Source organism: Orycteropus afer, unplaced genomic scaffold (assembly GCF_000298275.1).
Source record: "Orycteropus afer afer isolate SDZICR_OR568_19922 unplaced genomic scaffold, OryAfe1.0 scaffold00202, whole genome shotgun sequence".
Classification (NCBI taxonomy): Eukaryota; Metazoa; Chordata; class Mammalia; order Tubulidentata; family Orycteropodidae; genus Orycteropus; species Orycteropus afer.
This window is the reverse complement of record NW_006921789.1, coordinates 236,738-255,384: the sequence shown is the minus strand read 5'-3', so window position 1 is coordinate 255,384 and position 18,647 is coordinate 236,738. Positions and strand designations below refer to the sequence as shown.

The 18,647-nt window shown below is 34.8% G+C and overlaps 1 protein-coding gene across 1 annotated transcript in view; it reads left to right on the top strand.

Annotated features, from left to right (window-relative positions):
* NAALADL2 (N-acetylated alpha-linked acidic dipeptidase like 2) overlaps window positions 1–18,647 on the top strand; it is a 1,092,303-nt gene that overhangs the window by 955,603 nt on the left and 118,053 nt on the right. The window lies entirely within an intron of this gene.

The window sequence follows — 18,647 nt, the reverse complement described above, 5'->3', positions numbered from 1 at the left end:
TAATACCTATTAATATTCTCAGTTCAACAAGGTGACACAATTTTTTAACTTTATTAAAGTATTGCATATATTATCATTGATTTTTAATTATACCTTTTTAAAATTGAATCTTCTCTCCATGTTATAGACATTTCTGAAAATCTTTTTTTTTAATTTTGAGAAGCTGTAATACTATCGAGTATTTAATATCTGTGTTGCAACAACCAATATTTTAATCAGATTCTGACTCGGTAGACTTGTTTCGTATGCTGTAGCGGTTCCCTAGAGATCAAGAAGGAGTTAGCATTGAAAAGTGAGAGAAGAGAACTTATAAAGCAACTCTTGAAGATGGCTATGTTAAAGCATTTTAAAATTCTTAACTTCACATATTAGCTTTCATTATCATGAGTCCTTTGTCAGTACTTAATAAAAGGAAGTATCCCTTCCTAGACTCCATTTCATCTATCAGATTTTTAAAGGCATAGTAATAGGAGCTCTGGTAGCATAGTGCCTAAGGCTCTTGACTGCTAACCAGAAGGCTGGTGGTTCAAACCCACCAGCCACTCCTTGGAAGGAAGGTTGGGCAATCCTACTTCTGTAGTGATACTGCCTCGGAAACCCAACGAGGGGTCGCCATGAGTAGGGGCCTATTCGACAGCACGTAACAACAACAACAACAGAAGTTCAGGTAAATAAGTTATTTAATCCAATGACAGGTCTTTCCCAGCAGTGTGGCAATGAAGCTTTTGGAGGCTTTCAACAACATAACTGGTAAACAAGAAATTAGATTCAGTCCTCTGTTGTTAATGAACAGTTTCAACTTCATTGCTTTCTGTGGCTTGCTGTGTTTGTACTGCCTAATTTGATGTGCTTGTGGTGAGATCCATATAGATGCTTGAAAAAGTTCCAATGCCTGGGATAATTGAGCATTTTTGTACAACACACACTTGCAATTTTATGTAGAGTGATTTTTTTCAATTATGCATAAACCATGGTTTCCAACAAGATCCCATCAGTCTTTGAATAGGGATTTTTTCTGTTTTTCCACTCTTTACATCAAAATACTTTCAAATTGTAGACTCCACATTGCAATTCTGTTGTTGAAGTTTATTTTCCAACATCTGTTGTAGTGATTTTTATAGTGATGCTTAAAAGAACACTTGTCAGGAAAACACACTAAATTCTTAGTCTAGTGACATATGCTAAGCTTTTGTAGGCACTGTTATCACCCTCTTTATCAGTGCAGGTGCAATTAGTGCTGTTTGTTCTCGTAGTATAAAGGCTACTGTAATAAGCAAAAACCATCTTTCTTAGGTAACAGTACTGAAAAAAATAGATGGAAACAATTTAATTTTTTTTTTCCTAATTGCATGCTGCTTCCAAAAATAAGTTTAAATGTACGGGAGATATTTTGGGAGTATTCTTTGAGAAATAAACAACTATATATGGCTTAAATTTAAAATGATTAAATTTAATATCTAGTACTTAATACACCACAGGTGCTGATGCATTATATTAGTGGTAATTAGCCTGGCTATCATCACTGAAATTAAAATTGTAATATAAAGTCATATTTTAGGAGAAAAAGAAAAAAGGAAACATAAAGGATGAAGCTAATAACTGGCCATCTCATTATTTGCTATCTATGCAAAATAGACAACAGATGACTTTGGGTAACTGTTATAAACTTGTTATACACTAATCTTGATCTTTGCAAGGGGTATATGGTGGAACATTTCTTTTGTTGTTGTTGTTATGTGCCGTTGAGTCGGCCCCGACTCATAGCGACCCCTCCTTGGGTTTCCGAGGCAGTATCACTACGGAAGTAGGATTGCCCAACCTTCCTTCCAAGGAGTGGCTGGTGGGTTTGAACCACCAGCCTTCTGGTTAGCAGTCAAGTGCCTTAGACACTATGCTACCAGAGCTCCCTAGTCTGGCCATTAATTCTTTATAGCAGGAGTGAACAATATTCAGATGAATTCCAATGCTCTCAGAAACCTGTCTGATCCACAGTAGTCCCCAGTGAAGATTTCTTATCTCAAAACATTCATTTAATATGGATTTACCGAGTACTTTGCATTGCAAGGCACTATGCTAGATGTTGTGAAGAAGAAAAAGGTGAGGAAGGCAGACATAGGTCTTCCCTTGAGGAGACTACTATCCATGAAAGGAAATGAGGCATATACACTCAACTCTATAACATAATGAGATGTGATTCAGTTTATGATAGATATATAAAGAGACTTTGGAGTAGAAAGAATCCCCTGCCCAAGATTCGGGCATCAGTTGAAAGCATTATTTAGCTATGATTTGAGAGGAACAATTTAGGAAATAACTGAGGTAATTCACATTCTAAATGGAAGAAAGAGAGTGAACAAAAGTCCAGAGATATGAACACACTGAATGTGATTGTGGAGCACCAAAATGTGTTGTTTGACTTAATTGTAAGGATAATTGAGGACAATATTGAAATGTGTCATTGTCTGGGGCTAATCAACTCAAAATATAATTATAAGGAGTTTGCTTACTGGTACCCACTAATGGATCCTAACCATAAAGGAGCATTTTGGATATGTCAATCAATTTAAGATCTACATCAGCAGGAAAGTCTCAGAATTTCTACCTCATGGGGAGGTTTGACTAGTCCTCTCCAATTTATAGCTCTGTCTTTCATGTTTAGTCTATGCATCTAGAATGTAGTAGTAGTAGAATGCTAATATACCCTCTCCTAACTGATCAACAGGGAGCTCTGGTGGTGTAGTGCCTAAGGCATTGGACTGCTAACCAGAAGGCTGGCAGTTCAAACCCACCAGCCACTCCTTGGGAGGAAGGTTGGACAATCTACTTCCGTAGTGATGCTACCTTGAAAACCCCAGGAGGGGTCGCTATGAGTCAGATCTGACTCAAGGGCAGGAGTTTGGTTTTTGGTTTAACTTACTAATATGGTTAGGTTCCAAAGACCAGGTTGTTACATAAAATCAGCATTATGAGAAAATGGAAGATAACCATATCAGATCACAGAATGAAGGGGACTACATTATTGCATAACTGCCAAATTACTGAGAATTGTGGCCCAAGTTGACACATAGCCACCATTAGCCTCACACCTTGACATCCATTACAGCCACACATCGTTAATGTGCAAGATAGTTGCAAAGTAGTTTTTTTTTTTTGTTGTTTTGAATTTTTTTTACTGTTGTCGTAAATGTGTAATGTCAAAAACAAGATAATCAATATGTGAGAAGAAGATGTAGATGTGATGTGATTCTTCCGTGCTTTAGAGGAAGATAAAGAGAATCCTACCTCCTATCACTCAGTGTGTTTCACAGGTAGGGGTAACGGTAGGGTTAACCAGCTACTTTCTGTTTGATGTCCACTTGCAATGTAGTAGTGCTAAGGTTACTCAACAAATTACCTAGAAGGAGTATTATTACTTTTGCTTTTTCAACGTAGAACATGAATTTAAGAGTTATGAGGTATTCTTCCAGCCAAACAATAGACAGGCATATAAGGTGAACATTTACACCAGGTAAATACACTCCTTAGAGCTATCAATCATAGGAGAACAGAAGGGCAGGATGCATGGGGAGATAGCTTAGGGGATAGGAATGCATAGTAAAGAAGGACACACAGAAGGGTTAAGTACAGGGAGGAAAGGAGAAGAGAGCTGTTACATTGTGTGGAACTGCAGTCAATATCATGAAACAAAATGTGTATAAACTGTTGTTTGGCAAATGAATTTGCTCTGTAAACTTTTACCCAAATCACAATAAAAATTAAAAAAAAAAAAAAAAAGAGTTATGAGGTGTTATGGATTGAATTATGTTCCTACAAATTACATGTTGGAACTCCTAACCTTATATTTGTGGATATGATCCCTTTTGGGAGCAGGGTTTTCTTTACTATGTTCATGAGGCAGTAACAGTACAAGTCACGTTTTAAGCCAGTAATCTTCAAGATATAGAAAGAACAGATTAATCTCAGAAAAAGAAGCAGAGATGAGGGAATAGGTCATGCCACATGAAAATGATCAAGGAACCAAGGAACGGAAGCTGAAAAGAGAGAAAGTTTCCCCAGAACTCACAGAAAGAGAAAGCCTTCCCTTAGAGCTGGTTCCCTGAATTCAGACTTCTGGCTTGCTAAATTGTGAGGAAAATAACTTTATTGTTAAAGCCACTGACTTGTCATATTTCTGTTCTAGCAGCACTAGATATCTAAGACATGAGGTAACTCTGGAGTTAAAAGTAATATTTGACTCCAAAACTGACCTTCTGTCCATTATTTTAAACTCACAATACAGTATATCATAATAGTCCCAAGGCCAAATTTTCAATTGCATTAAAAAAAAATCACCAACTCTTTATGTATGAATTAGACAGGATGGACGGAAAATTCTTCTTATAGAAGGTACAAACAAAATCCTATGAAAATGGACTAAAGGAAGATTGATTCTGACTTGTAACTGAAAAGAGAAGTAAGATTTTCAGAGCCTATAAGAATAAAACACAGCCTGGCTTTCTGATATTATATAATAAGAGTAGACAAATTCATTGAAAAACGCAAAAACACATGGAATTTGGGGGTATTTTTTTTGTATATGCTATGAATCACAGTTATTTCAGACATAGACAATATAACCATTTACCCACCTGGATAAGAGAATCACCAGTTTCATAACCTTCATGAGCACAGAGAATTAGATTGACTAATATTTGGTCTCAAAGATTATGAAGACCACTGATTTGAATAGTACTACAAATACATTCTTACATTCCTGCAAAAAGACAGAAATCAAAATGCTAATCATATATAAAATTATCTGAGAGCAATTCAGAAATATGTAACTACACACAAAGATCAAACTTTGAATTGTTCAGCTGTAAAGACTCTAAGTTTTGAAGCCAAACACTATCCTTTAGAGAAGCACTCTGAAAAATTTCCTCAAAGGACATTTTTTCTTTAAACTTTCAAATTTTGTTCACAATACATTCTTCGATTAGGTGCTTAAAAATCAGGTTCATTTCAAAGAAGGAATGTTGTGGCAAATTATGTAGGCTCCCACTGTGGAAATCTTTGCTGGAAGCATCTGATTACAGTCCTTCAGCTTACAAGTAAAGGAAAATAGCGAATCCACAAAAACAGTACAGAGGACAATAAATGTTAGCATAATGCACTATCTATCTATCTATCTATCTATCTATCTATATATATATATTACACATTGAGCTTTTTTTTTTTTTGGTATCCATATAGATGACAGGAAACAGGAAGTAAGTGATTAACTGCTTTTTTTGAATACTCTTCTGCCTTATATGAAACCCACTAATTGGTTTTCATCTTGATCTTTCTTCAGGAAGTTATGTATGACCTTAGCTCCATCCCCTTGAGAACATGCTTGGAGTCTCACACTTGAACTCTGTGTAGTTCTCTTACTCATACTAGCCATTACCCTTCATACCTACTTACCAAAAACCAAAAACCAAAAACCCAAAAAACTCACTGCCATCAAGTCAATTCTGACTCATGGCAACCCCCATTGGGTTTCCAAGGCTGTAAATCTTTATGAAAGCAGACAGCTTCATCTTTCTTATGCATAGTGGCTTGTGGGTTTGAACCACTGACCTTTTGGTTGGCAGCCAAATGCCTTAACCACTATACCACTAGACTTAGGAGGCTAGAAATTCATTTCAGTTATCTGACATAAGGATAATATTTCTAAATTTTGTTGTTGTTGTTAGGTGCTGATGAGTCATCTTTGACTTATAGTGTGACCCTATGAACAGCAGAATGAAACACTGTCCAGTATTGTGCCAGCCTCATGATCCTTCTATGCCTGAGCCCATCATTATAGCCACTGTATCAATCCATCTTGTTGAGGACATTTCCTTTCTTCGTTGACCCTCCACTTTATCAAGCATGATATCCTTCTCCAGGGAATGGTTCCTTCTGAAAACATGACCAAAGTAGGTGAGACAAAATCTGGCCATTCTCGCTTTCAATGAGCATTCTGGATGCACTTCTTCCAGGATAGATTTGTTAGTCCTTTTAGCAGACTACTGTATCTTAGCAGTCTTCTCCAACACTACAACTCAAAAGCATCAACTCTTCTTCAATCTTCTTTATTCATTGTCCAGCTCTCATATGCATAAGAGGTGATTGAAAATACCATGGGTTGGTTTAGGCCTACCTGAGTCTTCAAGGAGATATCTTTGCTCTTCATTGATTGAAAGAGGATTTTTGCAGATTCAACAAATGCAATACATCATCTGATGTCCTGACTGCTACTTCCATTGGTGTTGATTGTACAACCAAGTAATATGAACTCCTTGACAATTTCAATCTTTTCTCCATCCACTGTGAAGCTGTTTCTTGGACCAGTTGTGAGGATTTTTGTTCTCTTTGTATTGAGGTGTAATCCATACTTCAGAATGTAGTCTTTAGTCTTCATCAGTAAGTGCTTCAAGTCATCCTCACTTTCAGCAAGAAAAGTTGTGTCATCTGCATATTGCAGGTTGTTAATGAGTCTTCCTCCAGTACTAATGCTATGTTCTTCTTCATGTAATTTTGTCTATCATAAATAAATTATATTCAACAAGTATTTACTAAACACTCACTTTTGCCCTTCCTAAAACTAGAAAAATAAAACATAGGGCTATGATAGTGCGTGCACACACAAATCAGTGCAGTTATCAAGTATCATTGAATGACAATTAAATATATATTTTTATATGCTATAGTGCATATTATAATATCTTTCTCAGCATGGACATTATTGTAGTAGGTACTTTTTAAATAATTGATAAATGTCAAATTCTTTAGTACTTGGTTTCTAGACATTTTAAACAATATTGAACTTATAATGTCAGAGGACATGAGATTCAAAGGCTCAAGAGTAAGAATACTAGAGATAATAAACTTCTGTTATTTCCGAGTTATATATTTTTTTTGCTTTAAAAGGTAAAATTTGTCATATTAATTTTCAGCATCCAGAAGGATATACTTCCCTTATATTTTTCAGTCAGTTAGTACTGTTCTTCTGATAAGACCTTGTATCTGAGAGTCTTGCTCGATTGTAAATATTATATATTCAGTTATGTTTATTCAAATTTGTGTTATTGTTAGGTGCTGTTGAGTTGGTTCCATCTCATAGCAACCCTATTTAAAACAGAACAAAACATTGTCCAGTCCTGTGCCATCCTCACAATCACTGTGGCACTTGAGTCCATCATTGCAGCCACTGTGTCAGTCCATTTTGTTGAGGGTCACTTCCTTTTCTGCTGAACCTCTATTTTACCAACTGATAGCTTTCTCCAGGGACTGGTCTCATCTGAAAACATGAACAAAGTACAAGAGACAAATTCTGACCATTCTCACTTCTAAGGACCATTCTGGCTCTAGTTCTTCCAAGGCAGATTTGTTCATTCTTCTGTCAGTCCATGGTATTTTCAGTAGTCTTTGCCAACACCATAATTCAAATGCATCAATTTTTCTATGGTCTTCCTTACTCATTGTCCAGCTTTCATATTCATATGACACTATTGCAAATACCATGGCTTGAGTCAGGTGTACTTTAGTCATCAAAGTGATATCTTTGTCCTTTAACACTTTAAAGAGGTCTTTTCCAGCAGATTTGCCCAGTTGGTTGTGTGTAAAAATAACTTTTGTTAGTTCTGTGTAAAAATAAGCCTAGCTTTTTAAAAATGCTAAGTTCTAAGATTTCCTCTAGCTTCAGTTGAGTCAGGTGATAGGAATAAATAGAGAAGGATCAGTAGTATCATCAAGATATGAATTCAAAGAAGCTCAGGAAACTTCTTTTCCTTGAACAAAATTTTGGATCATAAAACTTTATATGTTCAGAGGAAAAGTCTACTGGAGAAAATTTAATTAAAAGAGATTTTCCTTAGGATGAGAGTTATCCAGAGATGTTCTAACTAAGGTAACTAGTGTTCAGAAACTCATAGAATTATCATATAGTAACTATTAAATACCTTTTTGCTCATTTCAATGAAAAAGCGATTCGCAATATATATGAAAATTTTAAAGTCAGAACTTTTGCTACCTAAAACTGCTTATAAGAGGTTGTATGAAAGTACAGAGAGAAAGTATGAGGCCATAGATTTTTAGAACATCTTTAAAAATCTTCATCTATCTTTATTTCTAGATTATGACATTATTACAAATAAGGTAAAATAAGATTCAATACATGTTTTTTTAAAATTCATTTATACTCATTCTTGTTTATATTTTTTTAAGTTTAATTTAGTTGCAATTAATCAATATACTTTTAGTTTTTAAAATATGAAATAGTTAATCTTGAAAAACTATGTAACACAGTGGAGTATTTATTGAATTTTAAATTGTGGTGTTGATTACCTCAGTTTAATAAGCAACACCTCTTTCCCCCTTCGTGTTAAGGGAAAGACAGTAGTGGAAGTAATGAAGGAGCCATCATGAAAACTGAGGCTGCTCCAGGCTGAGGATTATTGGTCATGGTTACTGTGAAGATACACATCTCAGATGTGAATATGTACCCATGTAATCAGAGGCTGATTTTGCACAGATGTTTACCTAGACATGCCAAGCATTTTACTCAAAAATTGTACTTGCAAGTACAGGAGGAAAAACTTTACTAACTGGGTAGGCAGATAGCAGGACTGATTCCACCATGATATGTATGTCATTGTTGTTGTTGTTTGCCATCGAGTCAGACCCAACTCATAACGACCCTTCCTTGGGTTTCTGAGATGGTATCTCTATGGAAGTAGATTGCCCGACCTTCCTTCCGAGGAGTGGCTGGTGGGTTTGAATCACCAGCCTTCTGGTTAGCAGTCAAGTGCCTTAGGCACTAAGCAACCAGAGCTCCTATGATATATATATAGCAAGCAAAATTGAGGAGCAGCAAAAGCCAACATTAGTGCAACTCTGTAAGTAATAGTGCCAATATTAGTATCATGACAGCCTCTGTGTGTATGTATTCCAAACCCTAAAAGTAGTATCTACATTTACATTTTGTGTTTCCAAAAATTCATTCATTGTGTAGGGATTATTATAAGTATATCATGTTTTACAATTAGATAATAAAACTAAAATACAAACCGCTTGCTGTTGAGTTGATTCTGACTCATAGTGACCCTGTGAGACAGCCTAGAACTGCTCTATATAGTTTCCTAGGCTGAAATCTTTACAGAAGCAGATTGCTACATCTTTCCCCCATGGAGCTATTGGTGGGTTTGAACCCATGACATTTTGGTTAACAGACAAGCCCTTAATGTCTGCATCACCATGGCTCCTTATTTTAGATAATACTAATACTACCCATTGCCATTGAGTCAATTCCAACTCAGGGACCGTTAGGAGAGAATGGAAATGCCCCATAAAGTTCCCAAGGCTATAAATCTTTATAAAAGCCCTTTACCTCATCTTTCTCCCACAGAGTTGCTGGTGGGGTTAAACCGCTGACATTTTGGTTAGCAGCCGAATGCTTTAACCACCACACCATCAGGGCTCCTTATTTTGATAATGGTAACTACAAACTCAATTTTTCTGACTTTTAGTTTTGAACATGTGTTTTCAATTTTATTACATACTTCCATTTAAAAACTAGATGAATACCACACTAATTTGTCCAAATTTCAGTTTTCTAAGTAATGGACTTTTGCTGCCATGAGAGCTAATGTATTCAGCTAAATTTATCAGGCCCTCTAAAACTCCAATATTTATTTACAGTTTCCTCTGAGGTTCTTTTCCTTGAGAAAAATAAATTATGAATATGTCAAACACACTGGTTCTAACATTTAACAAGATAATAAATGGTCTTATAAAATGGCAATAAAGAAAAGAAATAGAAAGCTAATCTTGTAATTCTGTTCTAATTCAGTAGTTTATGGGAGCCTGGGGCCAAAAGTTTTGGTATTCCCTCTCTGAAGGTCACAAAAAGCATCAAAGACACTATGCATTAAAAACTGGCAATTTGTCAGTATATATCTATATATTTACAGATATGTAAAAGACTACTCACTGGTGAATGCTACAATTTCCTTCAAAGTAGTTTCTCTTAAAAATATTAGATTTACTTTTGTTACAAAGTCACTCAATTCAACATGTTCTCAGAGAATCTGGTGTGTAGAAGGCATACAAGGACTTATGAGAGATAGGAAATCAATTTAGACACAATCTCCTCCTAAGAATTTGTGTGGAGTAACAAAGAGTACTTAAATGAAAACAAACAAACAAAAAAAGAATGTCACATACTAAAAATGTGCAATAAATGTGACCTTTCCAAGTCAGTCATTGTCCATTGTAAAACACAATAGATGTGTTTTCTAGCCAGTGCAAGATTCTGGTACATTATTGCAATGTTCCTAGTCTCCAACCCAAAGCTGTTAAAATAAAAATTTTCTCAATGGTCAGAGGATGAATATGTGAAAGGAACAAATTATATTCTGTTTATTTAAAGTCCTTAAAAAAACTTCTCTCATTACTTCATATATATTAGTGAATAAAATTGTCAACAGTAAACAAAACTCTCTGGAAGAAAATATTTGGATCAGAAGAGGAAACTTTTAGGTTGCACATCTAAATCTGAAAAGAAATCTGACAGTAAGGCAGATATGTATCAACACACAAAGATCAAATTTTGAATAGTTAAACTGTAAAGATTTTTTTTTTTAGCTAAACACTATCCTGTAGAGAAACACTCCAAAAATATTATATATTGGTAAGTCAAATTGTCAAGCAAAAACAATCCCTGGAAGAAAATATAGTTATGGATCAGAAAAGCAGAGTTTTAGATTATTATCTAAATCTGAAAAAGAACACACTTGAAGAAAATAAAATGAAACAAAATAGAAAAGGATTCAAAATATTTCTTATAGTTAAAAAAAACTGGGGTTTCCATAAGGGGCTATGATATATCTGATGTAGTATGCTTATTATACTTTACCCATTATATACATCATTTTAATTAAATTTAATCCAATCATTAATATTTCTTCAGAAATCTTAGAAACATTTTCATTGAAGATCTAATCTTGTGTCATAATGTTGTTTTGTATCATTGAGTTGATCCCAACTCATAATGACCCTATAGGACAGAGTAGAACTGCCCAACAGGGTTTCCAATCTGCAAATCTTTATGGAAGCAGACTGTCACATGTCTCTCCCATGGAGTGGCTGGTGAGTTTGAACTGCCAATATTTAGGTGAGCAGTGAGATCTTTAACAACCTCGAATAAAGGGCTCCTTGTATTAGAATAATTATCAAAACACATTAGCACTCATAACATTTCTTTTGTAAGTAACCCTAAATATTCTTGGACTCTTATTTCCCAGCTCATTAATAGATATATTTTTCCCTCTTTTTAAGTAGAGAGACATTTCTTTTGCAGGTGAATCATTAAACCTTGGGAACAAGCAGAGTAATTATAAAATCCTTCAGGAGGTTCATCAAACTGTCTAGAGATTCCCCAAGGTGCTATAAGTCTGACAGCTTTAACATTTTTCACTAGTCTGAGGAGAAACTGGACATTCTTCAATACATGTACTATAATTAATGCTTTAAGTACCCTGCTTATTATTTAACCTAAGTTGTTGTTAACTGTGTGCTAAATAAATCAATCTGTATCTGCTTTCCTCCTTTTTCTTATCTTTCTACTTGATATGATGACTACATTCAATTTTTATATTATTTTTCTTAAACTGTGCCCATTCATCAGAGAAGTTTAACATAAGTTGATCAAAATATTAATCGGGGCTCCCTTTGGAAGTTCAGACATGTCCCTGGATGACATTGTTATCCTGCTATCACTAAAAACTACAATTAAATAGACTTGTGTTTTTGACTTAAAATAGCACATGATTTTGAGGACTAGTGGCTCAATGAGGAAAACCTGCTTTACTCTACTCCTTTTCCAAATGTCTCTCTGAATGAATAGAATTACTTTTTCTGGTTTGTTATGAAATAGAATCCTATTCCAGTTTTGCTCTCTAATCGTGTAGCTGATTTAAAGCAAATGGAAGATAGAATATGGAAAGCATTCAAAAATGGATCTTTTGCTATGATGTAGCACTTTTGGAAAACATAGAATGACTCAGAGTCAGCACTTAATGAGTTGCTGCTGAGGCCATCTTGAAGACAAGTAATTTGCCTGAAATCAGCTATAAACATATTCTTTGAGGGTTAGTGCAAAAACTATCTTCTAGATGAGGAAATATTTGCCCTAATATGTGAAAGATAAGTTGAAGTCTGGGTGGAAAGGACTATCATGGGGAAACATCATTTTCAGAGGCATTTGCTCATGAAATGCATTTATCTGGAGAACTGAATTGGGTGTGGCTGGAGCAAAGGAACAGTGGGGGAAAAGCTGGAAAGGAGGCAAGATCATGTAGGTCATTATCAACCTGCCAGGCCTTAGGGTTGATTTCATCCTTATTTTGCAGAAAACACAAACGAGGCCCTATGAGTAACAATCACAGCAAGTAAACAGAAGAGCCCAAACTTGAGACAAGGTCTTCTACTGCTCCTGACATCTTTTTTGCAGCTACATATGTCTTCTTTGTGATGAGGTTATTTTCAGACTCAAAGAAAAGCTAACAATAGGAGTTTTTTAAAGCTCAATGTGCCATTTGGAAGAAAGGTATTATTACTTTTTTTTTTCTTTTTTTCTTTGAAACAGAAAACATTGTAGTTGGAATTTCCTTTGATCAATGTATTAAATAGCAAATTTAGATACAAGGTGTGTTGACCTCTAGCCTAAAATAAATACACACACACACATATATATATATATGTAGATATATAAACTGTGTGTTTGTGTATAAGTTATATGTAAACTTTATATGTATAAACTTTTAATTGTTATTTGAGTGAAAGTTTACAAAGAAAATTAGTTTTCCATTTGTGATAGTTAAGTTTATATGTCAGCTTGGCTGGGCCTGTTTGAGTGGCTTGACAGCTGGATGTAGTTATTCCCCACGATGAGATTCATAATCAACTTCATGGCGGAATCTGCTGTGAGCAGCTGAGTAGTTGCCTTCAGGGTGTGGCCTGCTTCCAGTTTATAAGAAGTACTTTTGAGGAAGGTCTCTAGCTTTTTGGCACGCTTGAACTCTGCATGTATCCAAGTTGTTCAGCAGCCTGCCATGGCCTGCCAATCTTGGGACTTTTTCTGGACTTGAATTAGTGGCCTTCCATGTTATTTGGTAATATCGGGACTGTGTTTTTATTTGTTGACCTTGGATTTGTCATCCTCAGCAGTCAGCAGCTAACAGTGCCTGAGTGAAGAAAATCTCCAGCTTCAGTGGGCTGGGAGCAGGAGGCAGAGATGAAGCCCAAGGTTGAGGGATTTTTACCCATACCTTGGAGCTTGACACTTCAAACTTGGGCTTCTAGCCTCCAAAACTGTAAGAGAATAATATATTCCTGTTTGTTAAAGCCACCCATTTGTGGTTTATTTTCTGTCAGAGCAGAACTAGGTAAACAAAACACCATTCAACAATTCATACACATTTTGTTTTGTGACATTGGTTGTAATCTCTACAGTATAACAACATTCTTCCCACTTCCTCCCTGTGTTTATCATTTTGTTCTTCTTTCCTATCCTTTCCTGCCTTTAAGTTTTTTTCCCTGGCCAAATGCTGCCCTTTTTATCTTGTATGGTTGATTATTCTAAAGGGTGCTAGGCCTATCTATCTTTTGGCTGAAAGTTGAGTGATGGAGGTGAGGTCAGTTCTAGGCTTGAAGAATGACTAAGGGCCATAGTCCCAGATATTTCACAAATTTCCATCAGATTAGTATGCCTGGTCTTTTTATGGTTGTGGGTTTTGTTCCACATTTTTCTCCCACTCTATCAAGGACTTTCTGTTGTGATTCTTTTCAGAGGGATTGGCAGTGGTAGCCAGTACCATCTAGTTCTTCTCATCTCAGGGTCATGAAGGTAGAGGTTCACTTGGCCCATTGGTCCTTTTGACTAATTGTTCCATGTGCCTTTGATTTTCCTCACTCTTCTTTGCTTCAGACAGGGAGCACTCCAACATATTTTGAGGGGAACTTTTTGGCAGAGTGTCATTTACAGATGACTAGTGCTGCATTTGTTCATAAAGAAGCATAAAGAGAAGTTCCATGTAGTGGCTTTGAGAACAGGATCAGATGTTTATCTCACTTCTTCCTATGCTTGAGTCTAATGTAGGTAAACTTCTTCTACCCTTTACCTATTTCATAAAATTATTTGGAGTATTAAATAATATAAATTTATTTAAAATTTCTTGGATGATAATATGATGCTATATAGGAAAGGCTCTAAGCTCAACTCCTCAATGATGCATAAGCTGTATACCCATTGGATTTACCTCTTAAATCTGCTCCAGGATCCCTAATACTAAGACATACCTGTTTTTACCTGAATGTATCTTAGCGCTTTTCCCTTTCCAGGGCAATCAGAAATGAAGCAAAAGAGAAGAAAGGAAGGAAATTAACACTGATTTAGTATCTACTGTGATTCAGGAACTATGGTAGCTATTTCATACATTGTATTATATGAATACTCATAATAGTTAACATTTACAAATGAGGAATCTGAGGTTTAGATATAAATTCTTACTATTCACAGATCCTGTAACAAAGTTCAAGGTATATACACTATGCAGAAATAGATCTTTTCTACAAGAAGCTTATCATTAAGTTTGTAAGATATATAGTTAATAAGAGGAACTCTGATAGCAGTGCCTAAGGCACTTGACTGCTAACCAGAAGGCTGGCAGTTCAAACCTACCAGCCACTTCTCGGAAGGAAGGTTAGGCAATCTACTTCCATAGTGATACTGCCTTGGAAACCCAAGGAGAGGTCGCTATGGGTCGAGTCTGACTCGATGGCACATAACAACAACAACATAGTTAATAAGAAAGTACAATAGATACAATAGCTTCTTTTATAGAAAAAAAAAAAAAAAATGTAAGCCTAAATGAGAATGTAGGAGTTCTGATGGCATAGGGCCTAAGACATTTGACTGCTAACCAGAAGGCTGGAGGTTCAAACCCACCAGCCACTCCTTAGAAGGAAGATTGGGCAATCTACTTCCATAGCAATACTGCCTCAGAAACCCAAGGAGGGGTCGCTATGAGTCAGACCTGACTTGATGGCAGTGAGTTTGGTTTTGTTATTTTAAAGGAGAATATAGCCTAGGTGCCTACCCTAGGTTTCAGAAAAAGCCTACTAGAAAACTCTAGTGACACATGGAACTGTGATATGATTTACACAATTAAGAAGGGGAAAACAGTAGTCAAAATAAGGGCAATGTTATGAGTAAATCACAGATGTGAGAGAGAGTTAACTCTTTGAGAAACTGGAAGAAATTAGATATTACTAGGGTGTAGACTATAAGATATAAATAAAACTGTTCAAAAGATAATGCTAGAGAAGTAAGAAGACATAAATGCAAGATAATAAATTTAGACATTATACTAAGAACAAATAAAAGTAGCTGAAGATTCTTAAGCAATAAGGAAATATTATTACAACAGCATTTTGCAAAGGTCATGACACTGAATATGAAGAATAGTTTGGAGAGAGGCAAGAATGAGTCTGAGGTATCCAGGTCAAAAGTCGATGCTGTGGTTCACATGAGTGATGATGTGGCTCACACTGAAGTAATGGTACAGAAGATGAAAAGAAGGAGTCAGGTTCAAGAAATATGAAGAAATTGAATTCATGTAAAACATTGAATGTGGTCTACTTATGCCATCTACCGTTCTGGTGCTAGGGATATAACAATAAACAAAACAGGACATCTTCCCCGTGAGGGACATGGATTATTTCCAGATGCTTTCAATAACTATGTGGATGGTGGTGTTATGCACTGAGACAGGAAAAACAGAGGGAGAAATAGATTTGGCATTATTGAGTGAAACTCTGAAGTTTTTTATGGTTCTTCTTTAGTATATCTCCTCCCCACCCGCTGCCTCCCTAAGGCCATTTAAGGCCAGGAACAAAAACAAAAAGAGACAGTAAGTTTATGACTCTCTAAAATTTCTTTACTGTTCCTTCAGCTTTCTCCTACCTTTTATACCCAGAAAATATATATATGGGGAGAATGAATATATGACTTATATTACAGAACAAATGCAGACATCACTGACTTCATCAGAGTTGAAAGATAAGAAGATAACAGAGGAAAACCACTAGTGGACTCCTTCTACTCCCGTAATAGACTTTTTCACCAAGATGACAGCTGCTGTACTTTAAAATACTAAATGAATACAGTATTGAGAGTCAGAAGCTTGGGTCCTTGGGGTGACACTCCGCATCTAAGGTGATTCCTGTATTATCCACCACTCATAAAAAGACCACCAAACCTCCACTTTCTATACTCTGGGTCTTCCTGAAAATGGTTAATACCACAGATCGTTTCCTTCAGAGTAAATACTTTACCTATCAATATAGTTAAACTTCAGACTATTTTTACCTAATGATTATTTTGCCATCAATTTTAATCATTTACAGAGGCAGACCCATTATGTTATATGTGTGTATGCGGTCAGATTAACACAAATAGCTGTGCATTTTATACTCTTCTTATACAATAAACATTATCCATAAATGGTATTACCCAAGTGCCCAGAACTGGAAGTGAGATCATTGCAAGATATCATAGATAGGTAATTAGAGAAGCTTAGCAAATTGAGTAATTCCTTTTCAAAAAATGAAAGGAAAAAAAAAAAAGTCATTTATATGGATATGTTACACGGTGATATCACTATGCTTTGTAAAATATATCATTGTGTACTCTAAAAAGACTTGATCTAAAAGAAGGTAATCAGGGAAATTTATATCATGATTATGTTATCTTTTTTGTTCAAGAATGAGTACAGATCACAATTATTTTTGATATTGCCATGAATTCTATGTGCTTATACAAGATTTGATCCTGATGTTGAATTTTAGTGTTTCCCTAGAAGATATTCCTCAAGAGATTACCACTGTGGTTTTACTGAATTATTTTCAAATTTCTCTTCACTCAATGCTAAAAAAAGAAAATATAGTCTATGCAGTACATAGAATAGGAAAGACATGAGAATGTTAGAAAGACCAGAATCAATCCAGAAAACCACTAAAGGAGAAAGGTACCATTAGATAGCTAAGATTACATGTGTTATTTTAATTAAGGGTGCTTGGAAATATATATGGCTTCCTTTGAATAATAAGCATCTACATATGAGGTATAATTAGGAAATGGCTCAATTAAATCAACTTCATTTCAATAATAGTGAGTAATTAGAGAAATGTTATCAAAATTATACTTTAAGTCATTTTTCAAAGAATTTTTTTTTTAATTCTGCAATGTGGTTTACTAAATAATGTATAAAGAGCTTAAAATTAATGGAGGAATTTGAGAGTAATTAAATCATATGTCTTAATCAGTCTATGATTTATTGTTACTGTAGATTTAAAGAATTTTAATTTATTCACAAAGACAACCATTTCTGCCAGTTACCTTTATAGTTAATGAGAAAGGAACTTTAAAGTTAGTATGTATCTCATATGCAGAGGAAAAGATATCAATCATAACCCAATAGCCTTATTTTTTCTTTTCTCATAAAATTTATTTTTACTAAAGCAATTGATTGATAATACTTTAATGAGATAGTTGTTGCTCCTGTTTCCTATTTCAGACAAAATCAGGATTATTAGAGTCATGAGATATAAGATATTACATGGTAAAATGTTACATATTTTTTTGTCATTGAAAACACCAGGATTTCACTTTTCTTTTTTTTTTTTTTTTTAAATTGAGGTTAGCATTTATTTTTAAGTCTATTTCAAATTCAGTTTCAGCATGCATTTATCTCTACACAGCTTAGACATAATATTCAACTTTATAATGGAATTATCTTCCATTATAGAGAAATAAACATTCACAAAGGTTTACTTATTTTAAAGATATACTATCTACATATATATATATATATATATATGTATAATAGTTTCAGAAGCATACAATGTCATCTGTTCATTAAACTGATAAAGTATATTGATTGTTTTGATACATGATTTGAATTTATAGAGAAATTCTGAGTTTTTGTTAGAATAAATATAAAAATACCTTATGCCTAGATCAGAAGGTATAGTTAAGAAGTACAAACAAAACAATATTTAAGAATACTTTCATATCATTTACATTATGAACATGTAAAAGCTAATTAAAAGGTTCTGACATAGATTGTTTTCCTTCTTTCCATGTTGATTGACAAATCAATAATATCAATAAAATAAATTTGTGCCATCAATCTGCATGGCAATTTTAAAATACACTTTTGATCTTTCATGTAGATTATATAAAAGGAATATATAAAACAGTAAACTTTAGTCCCTGCTTCTTTCTTGCTTTTAGCAAATCTGTGTATAAAAGCAGGAAATCTCAGAGTGAAGCAAGAATGTACAGTTTAAAAAGAAGTAGGGAAGAAAGGACCCATTTATTTGCTTCCAAATAAAGATGACCAAGAAGTCAATAGGGATTTTGAACTGTGTGAGGGCCTAGTACCTTTTATAAAAGAAAATATACCATTGAGCGAAGCAGGAAAGAATCAGGACAAAAAGTAGAAAAATGGAAATTATTTTTCTAATAAGGTTTTATAGACACATATATTAGTGACAACTGGTGGTGTAGTGTCTAAGGC